Consider the following 17,002-nt stretch of genomic DNA (forward strand, 5'->3'; position numbering starts at 1 on the left):
AAAAAAAAAAAAAAAAAAAAATCCTTGGGGTCTTAGAAACCAAACTTGTGGGGCCGGAGGTGAAATCAGAAAGGCCCACCCTGGACTGAGAGTCCCCCCAACACAAGTCCCATTCCCAGCTCATTGTGCAACCTGTGGCTTATGGGCTGGGGTCACTTAACTAAATATCTAGCCCTCGATGTGCCCATCTGAAAAATGGCCAGCCATGTTCTACTTCCTCCCTCCCTGCCCACCACACCGGGGCAGAATTTTCATCTCAACCCTTCCGCTCAGTAACCAGTGGAGCTGGGCACCAGCCCTCCTCAAGCCCCAGCATCCTCCCTGTGCACTGTAACGTTCCGAGTAATGGCGCAGGTGTGCGGACAGCCACGCTCTCCTGAAGCTCAACAGCGGGCCGCTGGGGGGTGGTGAGGTGTGGGAGGTACAGAGGCGTGAGCTGCAGCATCTCATTTGTGGCATGCTTTCCTTCCTCCAGAGCTCTCTTTTCCCCCCTTCTCTTTCTTCTCCCTTTCCCTGGGGCTAGGAAAGGGTTTGGGAAGACAGATGTGCTCCCCAGGGTGTGGGAGGGGGACCCTCACAGCTCCGCTGGCTGAGGCAGAAAGACATCCCTGAGGTCTAGAAGTCAGTCACAGGACAAGACAAGGACAAGGGAGGTGGGGAGGGCTCGAGGCCCTGCAGCCGCCCTTTGGACTTTGGAGAGGGCCTGAGAAGGCAGGCAGGCTCCAGGGAAGAATGAAAGAGGGGCAGAGAGAACATGTCAACCAGGCCAGGAGGCCCCGGCTCCATTCATCACAGGCCCCACCCAGTCAAGTGCCCACAAATCCTTCCCCACCCCAAGTGGGACCCACAAGCCCCTCCCTTCCCCCCATTTACAGCAGACCGCAGCTGCTCTGCCCTGCCCTTCCCCGTGGAGCCACCACAGATGCTGATGACAGAAACTATGGGAAATATCTGTGGCTTGGTTAACTGAGGGAAGCAGGGCACAGGCGGGGGGGCAGCGAGGGCACTGGGGTGCAAGGGTGCCAGAGGCAATGGCGGGCTCTCCAGCAGACCACCCAGGTCGAAACCCAGCTCTGCCCCACATAAGCCGTGCAGCAACAGTAGCAAGTCACTCAACCTTTCTGTACCTCAGTTTCCTCACCTGTACGACAGAGGTGACTAATGTGAGGGCCCAGCTTGCATGACTTAGTCCTCAGAAGCAATTTGGGGCAGGCGCAGTGGCTCACACCTGTAAGGCTGTGAGAGGCCTTACAGCCCAAGAGTTCAAGACCAGCCTGGGCAACATGGCAAGACCCTCGGCTCTACAAAAAAACTGTCTGGGCGCGGTGGCTCACGCTTGTAATCCCAGCACTTTGGGAGGCCGAGGCGGGTGAATCATGAGGTCAGGAGATCGAGACCATCCTGTCTAACACAGTGAAACCCCGTCTCTACTAAAAATACAAAAAATAGCAGGGTGTGGTGGCACACACCTTTAGTCCCAGCCACTCGGGAGGCTGAGGCAAGAGAAGTGCCTGAACCCGGGAGGCAGAGGTTGCAGTGAGTGGAGATCATGCCACTGCACTCCAATCTGGACGATAGAGCAAGATTCTGTCTCAAAAATAAATAAATAAATTAGCTGGGTGTGACGGGCACACCTGTGATCCCAGCTACTGGGGAGGCTGAGGCAGAGGATCACTTGAGTCCAGGAGGTTAAGTGAGCTGTGAACCCCAGCATGGGTGACAGAGAAAGACACTGTTTCAAAATTTTTTTTTTTTTTTAATGAAGAGAGAAAGAAAGAAAGCACTGCAAACAGTGCTTGCTTTTTTTTTTTTTTTTTTTTTTTTTTGAGCCGGAGTCTCACTTTGTTGCCCAAGATGGAGTGCAATGGCACAATCTCGGCTCATTGCAACTTATGCCTCCCGGGTTCAAGTGATTCTCCTGTCTCAGCCTCCTGAGTAGCTGGCATGTGCCACCATGCCCGGCTAGTTTTTGTATTTTTAGTAGAGACAGGATTTCTCCATGTTGGCCAGGCTGGTCTTGAACTCCTGACTCCAGATGATCCACCCGCATCAGCCTCCCAAAGCGCTGGGATTACAGGCATGAGCCATCGCTTCTGGCTGAACACTGCTTTCTACCACTATAGAAGCGACTGGGATGTGAGCCCTAGAAGGGTACAGACTTCCACCTCTTTTATTCATGACTTCATCCTTGTACCTAGGACGACATCCAGTGTACAGGAAGCACAGATGTTTGCTGAATGATTAAACTGGTGAGGGGGAACACATGGATCAATTAGCGGCGGCCACACACCTACTCCTGTTAGGAAGGCAAACACACACATGGTAACCTTCAATACAGGCCTTTCTGCAAACATGGAGTGGTTACTATGTCCCAGGCAATGTGCTGTGGGGTGGCTGGGGCACAACACAGGGATGAGTGAGGCAAGGGCCCTATGGCAGAGACTGCTGGTCGTCCCCTCTCTACTCTCCCCTTCTTCCCTAGTCATGGAATTTGTGGGAAGGCACATAGTGTACAGAATAGAGACTAGATTTCCCAGCCTCTCTTGCAGCTAAACATAGCCCTTTCACTAAATTCAAATCAATACAGTGCAAAGTGTCAAGTGATAGCTTCTGAAACTCTCTTTAAGGGATGGCTAGCACTCCCTCTTCCCCCTGGTGACTGAAAAGTGGATGAAATGGCTGGAATTGAAGCAGCCATGTTGGACTGTGAGGAAATGGAAGTCACCCCTCACAGAGCAACAAGACAGTAGAAGCCTGGGCCTCAGAGGAACATATCAAACAGAGCCATCAACCAGCCCCATACTGCAGACCTCCAGGAGAGAAAGAAAGAAAACTGCTAAACTGCATAAACTGCGGGGCACAGTGACTCACGCCTGTAATCCCAGCACTTTGGGAGGCTAAGGTGGGAGGATTGCCTGAGGTCGGGAGTTCGAGACCAGCCTGACCAACATGGAGAAACCCCATCTCTACTAAAAATATAAAATTAGCAGGCATGGTGGCGCATGCCTGCAATCCCAACTACTCAGGAGGCTGAGGCAGGAGGATCGCTTGAACCTGGGAGGCAGAGGTTGCGGTGAGCCAAGATCACGCCATTGCACTCCATCTAGCCTGGGCAACAAGAGCGAAACTCCATCTCAAAAAAAAAATTGCATAAGCCAATATTTGCTGTTGTATTATTCATGACCCACAGCCCATGGTAATGCTAACTCACATTGACATTGACCCGTCACTAGAAGCTCATAATCAGCTGGAGGAGACACACAAAGAAACAGACTAACGCATCCTTCAGAGTGAGGTGAGGATGTGTAGGCACAGGGTATTGTGGGAGGAAGCGCAGGGGAGGGAAGGGTGGGAGGGGATCTGAGAAGGCTTCCTGGAGGGAGTGACATCTACATCAAGTCTCGAAGAACAGCGGGAGTGGAAGGAGAGGGAAGAAAGTGCTATAACTGAGACAGATACACGCAGAGTTTGGGGAGTTCAGGAGGGAGAGAAAGAGAGAGACAGTGAAATTTTATCCCAAGGGACTGAGAAAGATTTTTCCATAGTGGGTGGAGCAAGGCTCTGAATGATGAGAAAGACTTAGGTTGGGAGAAAGAATCTTCCTGACTAAGAAACAGCAAGTGCAAAGGCAAAGAGGCCCCGACTGGACGTGGCTTCAGTGTGGTGTGTTCAGGGAGGGGCTAGGAAGGATGGCAGATATTGGGGAGGGCTTGGATCTATGTACCGGGTGCTTTGTATTTTAAGCGTGTAACTCGTATTAGCTTGCTTACCCTCACCACCCTCTGAGCTAAGTTTGAAACTATCATTGTCTCCCTGCACAGATGCAGAAACCAGGCACTGGGAGATTCGGCCACCTGCGCAAGGCTGCACAGCAGTGCCCGGCAGAGCTGGGATTGGAGCCTGGGCAGTGGGGCTCCTCAGCCAGCATGCTCCACTCTCACAAGGCGGCGGGGTTTGACAGTACCCACCACCCCTTCCCGCTCCCGACCTGAGCACCTGTGTCCACGCCCAGCATCCTCCAAGACCTCCTGTACATCTATGCTGGCTGAAAGACATATCGGGAGGTTTTGATATTGGACATGGAGGGAAAGGGAAATGAAGGGGCACCAGAGAGGCCCAGGGAAGTCCAGAGCAGCCAACGAGAAAGGCAGATCTGAAAAGGGAGCCCTTGGGTTTTCTCAGACACAGCCCTCTTTTCATTCCAGGGGTGAGAGTTCCACCAGGAGGCATCACATCTACCATCTTACATCTGAGATAAGGAGGTAACAACTAATTATATACTAATGTGTTTCTTACATTGTCTCATTTATAACCCTCACATCAGTCCTATGAGGCTGACAAGCTGACTGTCACTTTACAGATGAGATGAAGCACAGAAAGCGTAAGTAACTTGCCTGAAGTTGCCCAGCTCCTAAATGCAGAAGCCAGGACTCACCCCAGGTGGGCCTGATGCGAAGTCCACATTCACAGCCATCTTGCTCTTACAAGTCCTCGGGCAAGGCTCTTTCTACATCCGCGACAGAAGTCTGTTCAGACGCTGCGGCCTCCCCGCCTCCCCGTTCTCCTCCTCTCCCCTCCATCCTGCTGCCACAATCTGTAGTCAGCATATGCCTCAAAAAGGCAACAAAGCCACAGACACGTCCTCAGAGGTTTTTTAAAAACGTAGTATTATTATGCAGGAGCTGAGAGAATCATTGCTAGAAACACCCCTCACCTTACTTAATCCTGGCACGTTGGAAAACCCATCCGAAGACATGAATCTGAGTCTCTGGGGCACGGAAGACCTTGGACTGGTTTTCTCCTCCATCCCCTGCCTCTGGAAGGAGGCTTCTTAAATATGGGCTGAGACAGAGAAGGGCTGCTCCTAGAAGACATGTGCTCCCCTCACTCTATAGGGAGAGGCCCAAACCAGGATTGCCCAGCTGCACAACTCCAGGGGGCGCCATTCCCACAGGGTACAGTGTACCTGCATCCCTGCAGTGGCTGCAGGTGGCCTCCCTCCTCCCAAATTGCCTGCAGTCCTCCAGTGCCCATGGTCCTGTCCGTCCTCTGGAAGCTTTGCGCTGGCTCTAGGCCTGCCTGCTCCAGGCCTTGTGGCATCTTAAGCCCAAACTTGAGTCTGATGGATGGCTGGAGCTGGGCGCACACGCGTCTGGAGTCTTTCCCGGGAGAAGCCCCAAGTACAGCCCAGTAAATCAATAAACAAATTAATAAGCAAATACTGCTGTCTGCTGAGCTGAACTGGGACTACTCAGCGAACAGATTTAAAATCCACAACAGACGGCCATGGGGTATGCTGGAACTGGGGCACCATACCTGGGTGGAATTTTCAGAGCCTCCAGCCCCCAGCCCATCGCTCCCAGGACTAGAAACAAGGTGGGGCGGGGGCCAGAGGGACTCCTGATTTGGGGCTGGCAGGGAGCAGCATGGGACAGGCTGTTACCTCGAAAGCCCCTCGCCAGCTTCAGCTCTCCCTTCCCCTGCTCTAGTCTGCTGCTTCCGACCAAGAGGAGGGCTTGGTGCGCCACTGGCAGGACTTTTGACCTGGGTACCACAGATGATGATGTGACCAAGGAATCCCAGTCATGTGGGGCACCAATAAAGGGGGTTGGCCCTTCAGAGCTGACTCTCAGCCACACTGGCAGGGAGGGGGAGGCCAGGTGGCACAGGACTGACCCCTGTGGATGCCACCTCATCACCCTGTTGGTGAGAGGGAAGGCAAGCAGGGCACATGGGCCTGGGGAAGACCACAGGGCCAGGTCCTCCAGGCAGGGAGGCCCTGGCAGAAACCTCAGTGCCAACCCCCTCCTGTCCCCGCATGCAGAGGCCTGCCCCCCCCCCCCCCCCCCCCCCCAGTGCCCAGGAGGCCAGGGTCAGGAAGCAAACAGAAATGCCTGCATGCCTGCAAATAGACTCCGACCAACCTCAGGAGAATCTCAGCCAGCAGGCCTGTGGCGCCCTTTGCTGAAAGGGCCTTCTGAATGCCTGAGTCTTCTCTTTTGTGCTCACAAATGCCACCCAATCGCAGCGAGGCCCCGAAGCTGCATAATAAGGCAGAGAGAGTGTCTGCCTGGGGCGCTGGCCTCTGGGCTGCCTGCCAGGGCTGTCAGGCCGCCCAGACTTCAATACCAACAGACTTAAGGGACAAGAAAACAGCTCCAGTAAAGGCTTGGAAGCTTGGGAGGGGAGTGACCTGTCTTGTGAGGAGACGGAGATCAGTCTGCTCAGGGCCTTCTGACGCGAGGGAGGCTGTGGCGAGGCCCATGCCCTGCAGGCTTTTTCCCACCGGGTGGGCACTAATGGTGCCCAATGACTGGGGAAGCAGGCCTTGTGAGCGCCGCCCTGCTGCGGCCCATGCCTCGTGCTGCTGATAAGCCGGGTCCACCCTTTCTTTTGCAGTCCCTGGGGAGAGGCTCATCAGGCTGCTTGAGCTCTCAGCAGACACTTCAGAAAGCAGGGAAGATGTTAACTGGGCTTGATGGTGTGCACTGTAGTCCCAACCACTCGGGAGGCTGAGGCAGGAGAATCGTTTGAACCTGGGAGGCGGAGTTTGCAGTGAGCTGAGATCATGCCCCTGCACTCTAGCCTGAGCAACAGAGACTCCGTCTCAACAAAAAAAAAGGAAGGGAGGGGAGACATCAGCCAGCCCCAGTCACCCCAGGACACTTGGACAATTCTGACCGTGAAACTCACCTGCTGGAAAACACTGGTGACCCACCAGGCCCACAGAACATGTCAAAACCCTTGAGCACATCTGAACGTTCCTTCGCAGATTCCAGCAGTCATTGGTACCTTCTGTGTCCCAAAGCACCTTTGAGGAAGGTGTCGGGTGGTGACAGTGGGGAAGACAGATGTGGTTCCTGCCTTCCAGGAGTTGCAGCGAGGGAATCCGGGCTCTCAGATTCACAAGGCTGGGGCGAGGAGGACACTCTCCAAAGACACTGTGGGATTTCCCTAGGCCTGGAAGGCGGGGGCGCATCTCATGGACTAGGGGCAGCAACCCATTGCAGGTGGTGGGGAGGGAGGTGGCAAAGAGCTGAGGTCAGGGGTCGCCAGTCAGCCAGGGAGGGAGAGAAGGAAGCCAGCCTGCCCGAGGTTGTCTGAGCAAACAGAAACCTGTCCCTCCTCCAGGCTGGCTGGCAGAAAGTTTCCACTCCAGGCCTTGCCTCTGCCTCCACGCTGCCTGTTCTAGGGCGCTGCTCGTTAATTACCATAGTGCAGCCAAGATAGCCCCTGCCTGGACTCGGGTCCCACGCCGATTGCCACGTGAGAGGAAAAGGGCTGGAATTTGGGAAAAATGAGAGAGACAAAAAGAGATCAGCTTCAAGAGAACAGGCCCCGAGTGTAGCTTTCTTTCTGGCCCTGGGGAAGACAAGAGAAGCTGCATAATGTGGATTGGAGCACAGGCCCTGGGGTGAGTCCTGGCTCTACTCTGCATGCTGTGTGGCTGTGGGTGAGTCATTTGACCTCTCTGTGCTTCCGTGTCCTCATTTGTAAAATGAAAGTAAAAACAGTACCAGTGTTAACGGACCTGTTGTGGGGACTAAATGAACGAATTCATATTCAGTGCTTAGCCTGCTGCCAGCACATAGGAGGAGCTATATACGTGTGACTCCTTATTACTCTCACTGAACAAGGTGGCTGGGTCTCCCCTGGAGGCAGACACTCTGGGCTGGACCACTTTGGCCTTGTAGGGATGGGCTAAGAGGAGTGAGAAGAAAAGACAGGGAGGGCGGTAGCCCTGGAACTACAGGCAGCCCCAGCCTCCTGGTGAACAGTAGAAGAAAAGGGGGAACCCCCGGGCCCAGATCGGGGTGTGTGTGATTCACACACGGCCACGTGCACTTTTTACATGTGTGTACACTCATCTAGTCACCATGCAGCTCGAGATCGTGTTCCCATCACCCTGGAGTGTTCCTTCCGTGCCCTGGCCTTTGAACACGGTGTTCCTCTGAGCAGGGAAAGCACACCCCCACGGCACAGGAAAGAATCTACAGGGGGTAGAAGAAATGGAACCGAACTTCCACTTCTAACTATTTTACCACATACTTTTCCATCCCCCTTTTTCTGTATACTTTTTTTTTTTTTTTTTTNTTTTTTTGAGATGGAGTCTTGCTCTGTTGCCCAGGCTGGAGTACAGTGGTGTGATCTCGGCTCACTGCAACCTCCACCTTCCAGATTTAAGTGATTCTCCTGCCTCAGCCTCCCAAGTAGCAGGGATTACAGGCATGTGCCACCACAATCAGCTAATTTTTGTATTTTTAGTAAAGGGGGGTTTTACCGTATTGGCCACGCTGGTCTCAAACTCCTGACCTTGTGATCTGCCCTCCTCGGCCTCCCAAAGTGCTGGGATTACAGGCGTGAGCCACTGCGCCTGGCCTTTCTGTGTACTTTATAATGCACATATTAGCACAGTTGCACGTTTCGAATTTACTAATAAATAAGTGTACATTTGCTGGGGATACACGCTGAGTATCTCCTGCTTACCCTGGGTTCTTCACCTCCTCTGTCCCGCTCTGAGGCTATCCTGCGTGGACCCCCTCATCTGGGCTCCCTGCCCTCAGGGGTCAGGTAGGATTTGACTGAAGGGAGACTTGGGGAGATCAGAGGACACAGCAAAGTGCAATTGGGAATTGATTCCACCGCTCCATCCCTGCAGGGCACCGCGGGCAACTCTTTCCTGGAAGCGGCTTACAAGTTGACTCTCTCCTTCCAAATTTGGCTCGGCACCCCGCCCCCCACAGCAGTCACAGCCCTGCGGTGGTGGCCAGCTCCTGCTTACTGCAGTACACCCCCCTTTCCCTGTACTCGCACCTTTATAAAGAGTCCTTTGTGAAGAAAACTTGTATTACCCTAATTTAAAAGTGGCATCTGTCTCCTGCTGGGACCCTGACCTGATACTTGGCACATCCTCAAAAATATTCTACCCACTGGGGTGTGTGATCAAAGTATTTGGAGGTGACTGTTAGTGCACTGGATGGTCCCCATGGGTGGTTCAGAGCAGCTTGCCTTCCTAGGGGAGGAGTGGAAGGAGCCGCCTTCAGCCCTTGCTCTCAGCTCCATGCTTGGAAGCAGCAAACACTAAGACAGTCAGTGGCGTTTACTGAGCTCCTGCCTGTAGCTCCCTGAGGGGTGCCTCCATTCCAGGAAAAGGATGCTCAGGGAGTGGCGGGGGTGTCCCCCTGCCCACAGCCTGCTGTCTCGGTCCCTGTTTCCCGTCTGGGGATTCGCCTCTTCCTCAAGCACTGGATTCGTGTAGGGTGCTGGTGGCACCGCGATGGCAGCCTCACCCTGCGCAGCGTGAGGAGACTTTAATAACGCGTCTGTGCAAAGATGGAGGGAGGATTTAGGGAAACCAACATGCGGAGCCTTGGAACCTAGGGCTGTCAAGAGTGGGGAGGCCCCTCTGAGAGTGACTGCCTGGCAGCAGCTGCAAGCAGGGGTCAGAGGGACACAGCCACCCTGTGGTGACCTTGCAGGGAGGGAGCTGGGGTCATCAATTCCCTGTCCTCACTCCCCTCCCTTCCTCCAAACCCAGCTGCAAGCCAGAGGGCAAGGAAACCCTTGGATGCAGAGAAGTCAGCCTTCCAGGCCCAGAAGGAGGGGGAGCCAGGTGTGGAAAGGGAGTATGCATGGAGAGAGACAAAGGGAAGCTTTCCTGGATGCACTGCAAGAGACCTCTGTTCCAGAAAGGCCTGGCCCCTTCCCACATGGCCGCTCCTTGCCCCTTAGGCGCTCATGATAACCACATTGCATCTCCACACAGCTCCCCTACAGGAAGGAGAGAGGGCAGAGGGACTGAGCGGTGAGGAAAGGCAGGCAGAGGCTGGAGGGCTGAGCTTGGGCGGATCAAGTGGAATGTCAGATGAAGAAGCCTCAACTTTCCCAGCCAGCAGCGCAGCGCTGGCTAAGGCTCAGCTAAGGCAGCTGAGCAGTGAGCTGGCTAAAGCCAGGCCCGAGCAGGTGCCTTTGTGGAGGGGATGCAGGCAGGAGGTGGAAGGAGAGCTCTCTGAATCCTTACTCAGCTCAAAGAAAGAAGGCAGAGAGACAGGTCACCAACACAAACGCTGGCCCTCCAGCAAGACATTTAGGAAGAGCCCCCTGAGTCTTTGTTCACTGCCATATACACAGCTCAGGCTCTGACTTTCCCTCTGGAGTGCAGGCTTCTGGTGTTGAAGGCTCTGAACTAGCTGGGAAGAGGCGTCTGGCAGAGAAGCGGGCACGGGAGCTAACTCTCTGTCAGCCCTGAGGAACTCAGAGCTGGCTCTGACCCCTGTGCCTCCGACTGACTGTGCAGCGGCTCTGGGCAGGCTCCTGCCTTTCTTGGGGTGGCAGCATGCTCGTCTGGAAAGTGGCAATAAAGCACCCACTTTCCGGGGTTCTTGGAGGATGAAATGTGACAGCGCAGGTAAAAGCATGTGTTTCCCATCAGAAGAAATGTGGGGGCTGAAGGATAGGCAAGCCCCACTTGATGGGAATCCCAAAGGAAACGCTAGTCGCTACATGTGTCTGATGGAACTGACAGCACCTTTCCCTCTCCCTACGAGAGTTTACTGAGCATCAGTGGGGGCCCTCACCCTGTGGGCTTCTTGGCGCACAGGAGGAGATGGGCTCTGCTGTTGCAGGCAGGAAGTGGGGCTGCAGACAAAACACATAAAAAAACAATGTGAGATGGCTGGGCGCTGTAATCCTAGCACTTTGGGAAGCCGAGGTGGGTGGATCACTAGGTCAGGAGTTCGAGTTCACCCTGACCAGCATGGCGAAACCCTGTCTCTACTAAAAATACAAAAATTAGCGGGGTGTGGTGGCGTGAGCCTATAATCCCAGCTACTCGGGAGGCTGAGGCAGGAGAATCACTTGAACCCGGGAAGCAGAGGTTGCAGTGAGCCAAGATGCGCCGTTACACTCCAGCCTGGGCGACAGAGCAAGACTCCGTCTCAAAAAAAAAAAAAAAAAAACCAATGTGAGAACTCTATGAGGCTGCATTCATCCTTGGTCTGAGGCGAGTAGTACAGGCTTCAGTGCACAGGAATCCCAAAAAGGGGGAAATTGGTGGGAGGAAGCAGGGACTTTGGCTAAGCAGGACTGGAGAAGTCAGGATTCCATGACAGGAGTCGCCCAGATAAAGGCAGGTGCTGGGAGTGGGAGGGAGGCAGGCAGGGGGCAGCCCTCTTTCCACTGGTGAGAGCTGGCCAGGAAGGGCTGGATACAGGTCCTGGAGTCCATGCTCTCTCACGCCACACCACGTGCCTTGCTAACCGCAGACGTGGAGATCTCGCCCCCGAGGAGCCTCTCAAAGCCCTCGCCCCTCTTGCTGACTTTCCTTTGCCTCCTCTGAGCCAAGCCCCATCCCTGAATCAGGCCAGATATCTGCTTTCATCCTCCAGGCGGCTGAGATCAGCAAGAGAAAGTAACACCTTCCTATCAGTCCTGGAGTTCCTATAAATTCATTCATTCAGCAAATGTTTAGTGAACATTTCCTGTTATCCTCCACTATGCTAGGCCCTGGGGATCCATCAGGGAGGAAATGGAGCTACATTCTAGTAGAGTAAGACAATAAGCAAAATATACAGGAAATGCTATGGAGGAAAAGGAAGGGGAATAAGGGAAGTTCAGAGGGGACTCAATGTAAAGACAGTAGCCAAGAGGGCCTCGTGGAGAAGCAGCTTTTGAATGAAGACTGGAAGGAGGGGACAGAGGGAGCCATGTAGGCTTCAGGAGGGAGGGCATGCCAGGGCCAGGAGTAGGGTGAGAGAGTGAGGCACCGCAGGGACAAATGTTAAGGGGGTGTTCCCTCTGGGGTGATGTTGCAGCCCTGCTCCCCGCCATCCTCCCTATTACAACCAGGCTGTCTGTTCTCAAACACAAATCTGATCACAATGGCAAAAAGCTCAGTGAAGCCCAGGGGCTCCCCTTGGCTTTGGTATGAAATCAGACTCCTTAGAATGGCCCAAAGACCCCGCTGTCCCCCCAGCCTCCTCTCCCCATTCCCTCCTCCCTGTGCACGCCATGCCTTGTCTTTCTCATGCCTCCACCCTTGCAATCTGGAGCCTGGGCCTGCAGCACCCTTGCCCCACCTCTGTGCTCTCCTATCTCTTTTAACTTTTCTTTCTATTAATATTATAAATATTTAGGAGCCACATAAAAGGTATAAATAACAGTAAAACAATTCCCCATGCACCGGTACCACCACCCAGCTTAAGAAAGAAAACATTACCAATGCAATAGAGGCCCCCTGGGCACATCTGTCTCTCCAGTGACTGGGACCGTCACTATCTTGCTTTTTATATCTACCATTAGTACAGCACATATTTGAAAGTTAGCCATGCTGTGGTTTGAATATTTGTCCCCTCCAAAACTCATGTTGAAAAATTAATTGCCATTGTAACGATATTAGGAGATGGGATCTTGAAGGGGTGATTGGGCCCTGAGGGCTCCACCCTCATCTGTGGGATTCATGCCATCAGAAAAGGGCAGATTCAGCCCCCTCTGGCTCCCTTTTGCCCTTCCACTTTTCACCATGCAGAGACTAGACGTTCCTCCCCTCTGCATGTCACAGCTTGGAATCAGAACTACCAAATCTGCTGGCATCTTCATATTTGATTTCCCAGCCTCTAGAACTTCAAGGCAGTACATTTTTGTTCTTAAATTCCCCAGTCTGTGGTATTCTGTGATTGCAGAACAAAGAGACTAAGACAAACAGTATGCTGCACCGTTTTGAACATTTTGAATGTTTCAGACCTGTAGGTGAATGGGATCCCCTGGCTTTACATTCCTCTGCAGCTTGTCTTTTCATGGAACATTATGTTTGTGAGATTTATCCATGTCGACATATGTAAATCTATGTTATAAGTAAAATTTTCAGTGCCACAAAAGTAGTAACACTCTAATATAAATTTCCTCGGCAAGTTAATTTACTTCTATAGAAGGGTGCAGCTCACAGATGGAACAATGGCGAGTGCACACCTGGACAAGGAGGGAACGGGGTACTTATGCCTGACGAAGGTCACCCCTACTGCTGTGTCATTCCCCTATTGGCTAGGATTAGACAGCACAGTCTAGTCTAATTCCGATTGGCTATTTTAAAGGGAGCAGGGGGATGAGCCAAAGTGGAGGGGTGGGTAGTTTGGCAGAAAGGACGATTATGGGCAGGTCAGAGCAGGTAAGCAGGGGTCAAAGCAGGTGACTGGAGCACGTGACTGGGATGAGTCAGGATGGGGCAGGGGACTGGGGGAATAGATGTGAACTACTGATTAGAACTGGTGGAGAAGGTTGTTTACTGAAACTACAAAGAAGTTAAACTTTACAGAATTAAAGAATAAGAGAGCTGAACATACTGACATACTGAATCTTTGAAGAGAAACTTGGGGTTCACTATATCTAACATCTAGATCAGAGCTCGGTAAAGTTTTCTGGAAAGGGACAGATTGTTGATATTTTAAGCTTTGTGGGCCCAACAGTCTGTTACAGCCGCTCAACTCTGTCATCATAGTGCAAAAGCAGATACAGACAATGGGTAAATGAACGGATGTGGCCACGTTCCAATATGACCTTGTTTACCAAAACAGGCAGCAAGCTGGATTTGGCCCATGGGTCATAGTTTGCTGATCTAGGCCATTTGTTTCCATTGCTGTATAATATTTCATTGTATGACTATACCATAGTTTATTGATCCATTCTTCTATTCATGGTATGAATGAATTAGCACTCCCAATTCTTTTTTTTTTTTCTTTTTTCTTTTTTTTGAGATGTAGTCTCTCTCTGTCTCCCAGGCTAGAATGCAATGGAGTGATCTCGTCTCACTGCAACCTCCACCTCCTAGGTTCAAGTGATTCTCCTGCCTCGGTCTCCTGAATAGCTGAGATTACAGGTGCCTGTCACCACACCCAGCTAATTTTTGTATTTGTAGTAGAGACAGGGTTTCACCACATTGGTCAGGCTGGTCTTGAACTCCTGACCTCAGCTGATCTGCTTGCCTTGGCCTCCCAAAGTGCTGGGAATACAGGCGTGAGCCACCATGCCCAGCTACTCCCAATTCTTTACTCCATGACTGTATAGGACTATACATTCACACTCTTTGATGTAAAGAGTAGAGGTAGAATACATCCCCATCCCATTGACTTGGGATTTGGCCTAATGGAATTTAGCCATCCAAATGCTAAAGAATGGATGCATATGGAGGTTTTAAATGGACTTGTATGATTTAGTTTGGCCTCTTGTGGTCCTGCCATTTGACACAGAAGAGCATGCTCCCAGTAAGCTGTTGTTTCTTCAGGTTGAGTCCCCAAATGAGAGCTACATGTAGCCAGTGTGAATGTGAGCTCGCCCCAGCTCACCTGCACTCCTGGGTGTAAGAAATAAATGTTTGTTGTTATAAGCCAACGGTATTTTTAGGATTGCTTGTTGTACAGCTTTACTGCAGCAGCAGCTAATGAATACAAAGGACATTTCATCTTTGCTTCTTTGTTGTTGCAACAAAGTTCAGGCTCATATACTTCAACTGGTGCACAAATGCATCTTCAACTTTCCTAGTTAATGTTGATTTGCTTTCCAAAGTTTTGTACCCATTTATACTCTGCCAGCAATGTCAGAGTTTTCTTGGCTCTACAGGCTTGTCAACACTTGGTTTTGTCAGGCGTCTGCTAATCTGTGGGTGTAAATTTCCATCGCCCATCTAACTCTGCTCATCTTTCTCTTCCTCTGGGCCTCCTTCCCTAATGCCCCTGTCTGAACTGGGTCCATATACTCATTGCATCCATAGCTCCTTATGCTTGCCTCTTTCACAGTCCTGGTATTATATTTATCTATTAATCTGTCCCCATACAGACACTCTCTGTCCAGCCCTGGTATAGAGCTCAGCACATAGTAGGCACTTAGCAAATAGTTGTTGAATGAAAGTTTCATGGGAAACTTCAATCAAGCTGGTCAGCTCTTGTCTTAGGGGAATGTATACACTGAGACAAGTGCCTCATCACAGGCACAGTCCTCACATCAATGTATGTCAAAGGACAGAGACTGACTGCTTTTCATGCGGTTATCATGCATGGGCTTTGAATGCGACTTGTTTTGATGCTAAAAATGTGATCATTCCAAGCTGGATCTCAGAGGATCTGCAGTAACTAGAGAGATGTAAGTGAAAGCTAAACCCTAAGGGTCTAGGAAGGTTTTGTCAGAAAATGCCATCTTTTTTTTCCCATTTATTTATTTTATTGCATTTTAGGTTTTGGGGTACATGTGAAGAACATGCAAGATTGTTGCATAGGTACACACATGGCAGTGTGATTTGCTGCCTTCCTCCCCATCACCTACATGTGGCATCTCTCCCCTTGCTATCTCTCCGCAGCTCCCCACCCCCACCGTCCCTCCCCTATTTCCCCTCAACTGACCCCAGTGTGTAGTGCTCCCCTCCCTGTGTCCATGTGTTCTCACTGTTCAACACCCGCCTATGAGTGAGAACATGCGGTGTTTGATCTTCTGCTCTTCTGTCAGTTTGCTGAGAATGATGGTTTCCAGGTTCATCCATGTCCCTACAAAGGACACAAACTCATCGTTTTTGGTGGCTGCATAATATTCCATGGTGTATATGTGCCACATTTTCCCTGTCCAGTCTATCATCGATGGGCAAGCAAATGCCATCTTTAAAAAGCAGGTTACTCGCCTAATAAATAGCCTGCATTGCCACACACCGCTCTAAGCACTTTACATGTATGTGAAGCCTTACAATGACCCTATGAGATAAATATCAGAGGAGGAAGCTGAGAGAAGTAGCTTGCCCAGGGTGCACAGCTGGTGAAAGCCTCACTGTAGCCACCATCCTCTGTTGCTATTCATCACACTCCCACCCCAAGGTACTTGCTTTAGAGATCAAAGAACTTGACACCTGCCAGAACTACCCCCACCCCCACCCCACTCCCACCCTACACCACCACTTGCCCCCACCCCCGTCCCCACCTACCCCCAGCGTTTGGATGGCATGAGTTTGTTTGGTGTATCCAAGGTCACATTTAAAGAGCAGAGAGAGTTCTGAAAAATCCATGGGGAGACTGTCTTTGCTGCCAGTTGGCATGATGAAAATACATGGGAGGCGGATTTGAATCCAAGCTTGGCCACAATCTTAATTTAGATTATTTTGGTTGGAAGGAAAAGAAATCAATAACTTCAATAACTTCAAAACCCCTAAATGAAGAGGAGGCATGTGTTGTAAGGAATGGGTGGTGCTCGTAGGACAACAAAGTGTTGGAACCAAGAATTAGACCATTGATATAACCATACTGTCATTCTGTCCCCTTCCTCCCTGGGCTAACTATGATCAGCATCTCATCCTAGGGTCAAATTCGTGGGAGTTAAAATCTGATTGGCCCAGCTTCGGTAGGTGTGTTCCTCTGGTCCAATCAGCTGTGACTGCATAGGTAGGATCACACAAACCTCAGGAAAGGAGGCCTATTGTGAGCTAGGCAGATATTCTCTAGAAGGTGTCTAACAAAGTTACTAATCCACAGTAGACCGTAGGGAAGATATCTTCCTTCCAGGACTCACGGTTCTCATTGTAAATGAGAGATTTGATCTGTGTCTGGTTCATCATTACATCTACTATGCCTGTTTAATACATGCTGAATGGACTACAGTGATCTCTATATTGGCTCCTGGTTCTGACTGTCTGTCTTTTAGAATTCTCCTAAGTAGAGTGTGTGGGCACAAGGAGCTGGCAGCAAGGGAGATGAAGGGGAGAAGGAGGGTGCATTGACACTGGCTAGGGGTGCCTGGGGACATCAGCTTAAACAGTCTTTTCTCTGGGCATCTTTCCAGGGCCAATCCTTGGTCCCCACCAGGCAGCATTCTGGCCAGAACTTGGCTTCTCTAATAAACACTGTCCCTGGAGGGACAGTGCCCTTTATAAGCCATTAAATTGGCCTCCTGAGAGTTGCCAACATAATGCCATTTGGGAAGCACAGTCCAAAGGGGAGGACTCCGGATTTCATTCCAGTGTCCAGAATCCAGACTC

At 51.4% G+C, this 17,002-nt stretch overlaps 1 long non-coding RNA gene across 1 annotated transcript in view; it reads right to left on the reverse strand.

The window, feature by feature from the left end:
- Positions 1–6,023, reverse strand: part of LOC108299894 — a 20,381-nt gene extending 14,358 nt beyond the window's left edge. The window contains exon 1 of the long non-coding RNA XR_005199085.1: positions 5,925–6,023. This is a non-coding gene — a long non-coding RNA (uncharacterized LOC108299894). The remainder of the gene's footprint in view (positions 1–5,924) is intronic.
- Positions 6,024–17,002: the final 10,979 nt, after the last annotated feature.

Source organism: Cebus imitator, unplaced genomic scaffold, assembly GCF_001604975.1.
Source record: "Cebus imitator isolate Cc_AM_T3 unplaced genomic scaffold, Cebus_imitator-1.0 Scaffold24, whole genome shotgun sequence".
In the NCBI taxonomy this organism is placed as follows: domain Eukaryota; kingdom Metazoa; phylum Chordata; class Mammalia; order Primates; family Cebidae; genus Cebus; species Cebus imitator.